At 41.0% G+C, this 6,419-nt stretch overlaps 1 protein-coding gene and 1 long non-coding RNA gene across 2 annotated transcripts in view; one reads left to right on the forward strand and one right to left on the reverse strand.

Moving 5' to 3' along the window:
* Nucleotides 1-972: 972 nt before the first annotated feature.
* sgms1b (sphingomyelin synthase 1b) overlaps nucleotides 973-6,419 on the forward strand; it is a 25,213-nt gene continuing 19,766 nt past the window's right edge. The window contains exon 1 of the mRNA XM_083556796.1: nucleotides 973-1,464. The gene's annotated coding sequence lies outside the window, so the exon portion shown is untranslated. The remainder of the gene's footprint in view (nucleotides 1,465-6,419) is intronic.
* LOC310734604 lies at nucleotides 1,333-4,825 on the reverse strand. Its single transcript, XR_014536101.1, has 2 exons — nucleotides 2,537-4,825; nucleotides 1,333-2,408 (listed from the first exon to the last, which is right to left on the reverse strand). It is a non-coding gene; the product is annotated as an uncharacterized lncRNA (long non-coding RNA).

Below are 6,419 nucleotides of genomic sequence, written 5' to 3' on the forward strand. Positions count from 1 at the left end.
ATATACACTATATGGACAGAGTATAGGGACACCTGACATTCCCAACCATATTTGGTTCTTTCCTAAACTCTTATTGCAAAGCTGAAGGCACACAATGGTGTATGATGTCTTTGTATGCATTAAGATTAAATTTCCCTTCACCTAAACTAGGAGACCCAAACCAGCAGGACAATGCCCCTGTGCACAGAGCAAACTCTATGAAGAAAAGCGTTGCATGGGTTGGAGTGATCTCCTGCTTTAGAGCTCTGATCTTAACCCAACTGAACACCTTTGGGATGAATTGGAACAGTGACTGCACTCAAAGCCTCCTCACCTCACACCTAGCACACGGTCGTGTCATCGGCGAACTTGACGATGTAATTCGAGCTGTGTATTGCTACACAGTCGTGAGTCAGCAGAGTGAACAGCAGTGGGCTGAGCACACAGCCCTGAGGGGCCCCAGATGCTGTTCTTGATCTGGACTGACTGAGGTCTCCCAGTCAGGAAGTCCAGGATCCATTTGCAGAGGGAAATGTTCAGGCCCAGTAGACTCATCTTCTCAATCAGGTGCTGAGGGATGATTGTGTTGAATGCTGAACTGAAGTCTATGAACAGCATTCGTACATACGTGTCCTTATTGGCCAGGTGGGTGAGGGCCAGATAATCATTGAGGCGGGAGACTGCAGACTTCTTCGGCATGGGGGCGATGGTCGTTGTCTTGAGGCACGTAGGAACATCTGCGCTGCTATATATATATATATATATATATATATATATATATATATATATATATATATATATATTATAACTATTCTTAATTAACATAATGTGGCACTCTTACATCATAACAAACAAACAAAATCCAAGACCAACATATGTGTGTATGGCTGAGTTTTTCTGTCTGTTTTTCTCTCCCTATTTCTCTCCACAGCGGGGTCGCGCACGTCGTTACGCGCGCCCTCGCTCGCGAACGCGCCTGCGTTCCTACGTAACTGTAAAGGGAACGGAGGGGCGCGCGCGGCGCGGAGGACGTCTTCTCCACACAGCGGTTTGGAAAGGAGCCGTTAGTAAAATAAGCCCCGCCCCCTGGTAACCGCTCCACTCCTGTGGTCTGTGAGACAGAAGGAGACAGAGAGAGAGAGAGAGAGAGAGAGAGAGAGAGAGAGAGAGAGACAGCGGGAGACATCTTGGGCCGCGTCCAAAACTGCATACCAGCTCACTCGAGAGTCCTCGAGGCCGTCATGGGTTCACGTTGATCTCGGAGCCTTCGCGCTGACCCGAGCACGAGCCTGACAACGGAAAGGAAGAGAGGCCTGGGGATTTTCGCCCCCCCACCCCCCTTTGCCCCTCCTCACCCCTCCTTTCCCCACTTCCTCCCCTTCCTTTCCTTCTTCAAAACATCTTCAAAGTTGAGGAGCAGGAGCGTGGCGGACATGTTCTCCACTGAGCCGCACTGACACCAGCACAGCGACCCGGGAACGCATGGTAGGTTATTATGGGATGTTTCCCAGGTTCACTCACATTGGCACGTTTGTTGTTTTTCTCTCTGTAGTTAATGTTGATGCAGGAACCCTATAGGATGTGTGATTGTTTTTCTTTTCCTCCACCTCACATCTCAGTGCTCATCAGCTGTTGATCATTTGTTCTAACTTTCCCCTCCCCGTAACCTGTTTGACAGTCTGGCTGAAAGATTCATAAAAATAACGGTGTGCATGCAATCGCACAGGTTTTTACACACCATAATATCCAAGCTCATGTGAAATCCGATCTCTGGCCTCTTTATTTTTTCTCCCATCACCAAGAAAGACTCATGTAGGCTGGATCACACCTAAGGGTTATTTATATAGCGATTAAAATCGACACATCGGCATGTTTTTGTGTCTTGCTGAGTCTTTCTTTCCATTTGTTTTGCTTACTTTTAATCCTCACTAAACCAAAAACAGTTGAGCTGAATAGACAGGAGCCAAGTTTAAGCCAAACCATCATCAATCTATACTGATGAGAGCTTCATTGGTGGCCTGATTGATCGATCTGTTTACCTATTGACCGTAAAACATCTAGGGTTATCTGGCCGTCATAGAAAAGTGGCAGTGTTTAATGATAATTCCCAAATGACCTGTTACTCCTTTAGATTTATTCACTTCTACACTCACTAATAGGAAGACATTTAGGATAAAACCTTGGTTAAATTCCTCCCACACACACACACACACACACACACACACACACACACAAGCCTATCTGTTTACTCACACATGTTTCCTGTTCTGATAAAACCCCTAAATACTGTTATTAATGATTGAATACGTGAGTGATGGAAGGGGGTGGGGTAGTTATTTTTTCGCCTCATCAGGGACCTCTCGGGTGTGTTTTTTTCCACCTTGGAGAAGAAAAAGGAACGCAGGTACTCTAGCTTTACTTGATCTTCCCTTACATCTCATTCCTAAACCTTCACAAGTGCTGGCTGGTTTGTAACTAGAGCCACCTTGTATTTGTAAACAACTACGTTCCAACTTTAACTACATCCGAATGAACAAGCTTTTGCTCATAAACAGACAAAATACGTCCTCCATGCAAGCAAGACGTGACTTTCTCGTTTTGTTTCATTTTAATACAAATCTGGGCTGGCGTGGTTAAGGCATTGGACTCTGGATCCGGAAGGTTGTGAGTTCAAGTCTTAGCAACACCAAGCTACCACTTCTGGACCCCCTGAGAAAGGCCCTTAACCCATAGTTGAGTTGTATGAGTGAGATGAGTTGCTCTGAAAAAGGGCATCTGCTAAATGGAAGTAACAAAGCATTTCAGTAGGTCATATGACCAGAAGATATATGGAGGCTGAACTTAGTAACGTACTTAATATCCCTGGTAGTGTCGCTTTTCACACATTTGTTCTATCTGTACTCGATTGAAGTGATGTTAAGTGCTGTTTCCATACTGGAGAAAATTCCCAGAGGGTAAAACCAAATTTTTTACATTTCAGATTGAATGTGGTATACACCATTTTTTAAACATTCTCCTAGACATGTACGCGTACAGTGAGTATAATATTACCGACAGGACTAAAATCCCAGAGATTATGTGAAAATTAAATTACCCCACCCCCCCTGGGAACAGTGTTTATATAGCTGTGTGTGTGTGTGTTACCCATAATGCACTGTGCCCACGTTTTATTTCTCACTCAGAAAAGGTACTGATCAATACGCTGTGTACACTGTCAATACGTTTAACCGTCCCCCCCAAGTGACTTGCTTGATTAAATCAATAAGGGAAAAAAAAGCCTTCAACTTTTGACACCAGCATTTGTGATGTACTGTAGTGCAGTGAGAGGTCTTGAGGACTTTGTGTGTTTGCCTAAGCAGTGATTAAATACACGACAGTCAAGCATAACCTGCTTATAGATAAAGGGCTATTTAGAGTTCCCACTCTCAGGTTGGAGCTTGATTTAGTTTTTTTATTATGAAAAAAGTAGAAACACCAAATTTCAGATAACACAATAAAGCCTTATTAAAAGAGTTTTACTTGACAAAAAAAAAAAAAAAAGAACACGAAAAACATTCACACTAGCAGGTCACAGTGAGATCTACACAAGCTCACAACCTGGAGTGATCAGGGATGCAGAAAAAAAACCGATTTGTTTATTTTGATACATGTTAAAAGAAACTTCTAGGATTGTATGAAAGTTCTGCAACTCTGCACATTTAACCCTTAAAAAAAAAAAATCACTCGGATTCGAATCTCATGTTATTAATAGACTCGTTGTTGAGTTCGGGGGGGGGGGGGGATGCTAAATCATGGTGATTTAGTTGAGAGTTGCACTAGAAATCTTAAATAATATATGTATGTATGTATGTATATATATAATATATACATAAATAAATATACTGTAAGAAGTAGACCGGAGACCCTTTCACAATTTTTTTTTTTGTACGGCTTTACAATATTGCATCGTGACCTTATTTTAGTCATCACGGCCAAGTCTTGCGCCTTCAACAAGACTTTCCGCTCATGTACCTGAGGTCAGTCAGATCCCCGGTTCACTATGATCATATAAGAGATCTACACGGAGTGCGTCCCACGTTCCCCGAACTCAAAAGACACGAAACCCACGTCACTAAATGCTACAAACAGCTTGCAAAAACAATGAACAATAGCTGGTTAGAGCCCTACCCTTCAACATCATTACACTCGCCACCAGACATATTTAAAGACCTGGGTAACTGTTTGAGCCTCTCTTTGACAATTTGAATACAGAAGTCACTATGTGGGTAATTGTTAAGCTCTCCAACCACAAGAAATAGAAATCTCGCGCAGCCACAGCGACGTTAAACGTGCTGCCGAACCCCGTTTTCTATTTTAAAACATTCCAACCGTCATTCAGATAGTCATTAACTGTTTATCAAAGCAGAAAACATGACCTTCTTTTCAAGTCCGCAAAATCCAGAAAACTGCTACACATGCAAGAACATTTTCACTTTGAATGCTGTGGGAGGTTTTTTTTAAGAGAGTGGGAAGGTAAACTGGTTAGTGTTACGCTGCCCAGAATCGTACCTGATGGTACCATGAGACCATGGTGCTCTCTTACCGTTGATATCGGTGGGCAGGTTGCTTTAATTTGCACATGCGATACTTGAAAGTAGCCCTCGTATAGTAGCCCTCTTTTGATCAACCTGACGAGAGGTAGAAAGAGTACCTGGAAAACCTACTTGAGTAAAAGTATAGAAACCTCACTGCAACACTTTACAAGTCCACTACATGTGTTAGTGAAAAGCCAAAAACAATCGATTTGAGGTTTAATTCCTAAAATACAAACCAAACCGTACATACCGCAACACTACATTAACCCAAGATCAACACAACAGCCTCTTCAACATGTCAGAATGAAACACAAATTTCAAAAAGAAATATAATAAAGCAATCTTTCAAAAATGTATCGTCATTTAAAAAAAAAAAAAAAGACAAATATAGAGCAATCTTTCAAAATGGTATCTTCATTAAAAACAAAAGACGTCACAATATATAAAAAAATCATTTTAGATCTTTTACACCAATAAACCTGACTCAGCATAACCTGCAATCATTATTATTATAATCATTCATTGGGAAAGTAGTCATATAAAGTTAGTAAATCTATTGAATTTCAATAGTTTACGTTTTAAATTGAATTTTACGTGCGCGTAGAGTTTGTGACGCTCGATTGCACAAGATCAAAGACGTTTCCCCCAAGCAACACAAAAACTTGATCCATACGTAAAACCAGTCGACAAATTTGAGAGATCAGATCAGCGTTATACACATTCGCAGTATAATATCTAACTATTTGAACTAATGTATAATGATATTCAGATTTCCTTATTGCGGTTCTTTAACACCCCTGGTTAATATCTAACTCTGCCTGGTGTTTGGAACAAAGTCAGGAATTTACTGATTGTGTTTCATGTTCTCCAGTTCAAACCTTGATTGTAAATTGGGAATAAATTAATTAATAAATTTTTTTGATAAATTGAAATCAATTTAGTAATATATATACCGTAATTTCCGGACTATTAAGCGCACCCAAATATAAGCCTCACCCACTGAATTTGACAAAGATTTTTATTTTGAACATAAATGAGCTACACCTGTCTATAAGCCGCAAGTGTCTACACTGAAACTAATAAACTTTACACAGGCTTTAACGAAAGACAGTGTCTGTTACACGGCTTGTATCTAAACAGCAGCCTACCAAGAAATCAATGTTCACTGTCTTCTTCCTTCCTTTCACAACAATTTCTCTCGGGAGTTTATCTTTAACACAGGTGAAGTGTGTTTTTTTTCATGCCCGGTTATTTTCAGCGTGACGAATGCTTCACATTTCCTGTTGACAGTCCGAGTGAGCGGCAGGTCAAACGTCAGAGGAACATCATCCATATTTATCATCCATATTATACCGATTCAGTGGGAGCGCATCTGATTTAATATAAAGAGTTTCATTGGTTCACCTGAACCTGTTTGGAAATTTCATTGGTCTAATGTTATGGGGCTCAGTTTTTTGGCTTGAAGTTTGTGAAACCGGAAAAACCCAAGAAAAATCCATAAATTAGCCGCTTCGTTGTTTAAGCCTCGGGGTTCAAAGCGTGGGGAAAAAGTAGCGGCTTATAGTCCTTTTTTTAAAATAAGATAAACCTTTAATCGTCATTAAATCGGGAAATTTCTGTGTTACAGCAGCAAAGAAAAAGAAAAGTGCAAATATATATATATAAAACCATTTTTCGAACATTTCGAACCGGAACTCCCCTAACCCGCTATCGCAACGAGTTCTTTCATATCTCTACTAGGTGGTCCGTTATGCAAGATCTTTGGGAGTGCAAGCTGGTGAAAAAGCAAGAGAAGCGTGAAATGGGGCGTGTATACGCGAGCGTTTCCCCCTAAAAACGGCTGTGCAACGTTTCCTGTTGTGCATC

This window comes from Silurus aristotelis (assembly GCF_946808225.1).
Source record: "Silurus aristotelis genome assembly, chromosome: 12".
In the NCBI taxonomy this organism is placed as follows: domain Eukaryota; kingdom Metazoa; phylum Chordata; class Actinopteri; order Siluriformes; family Siluridae; genus Silurus; species Silurus aristotelis.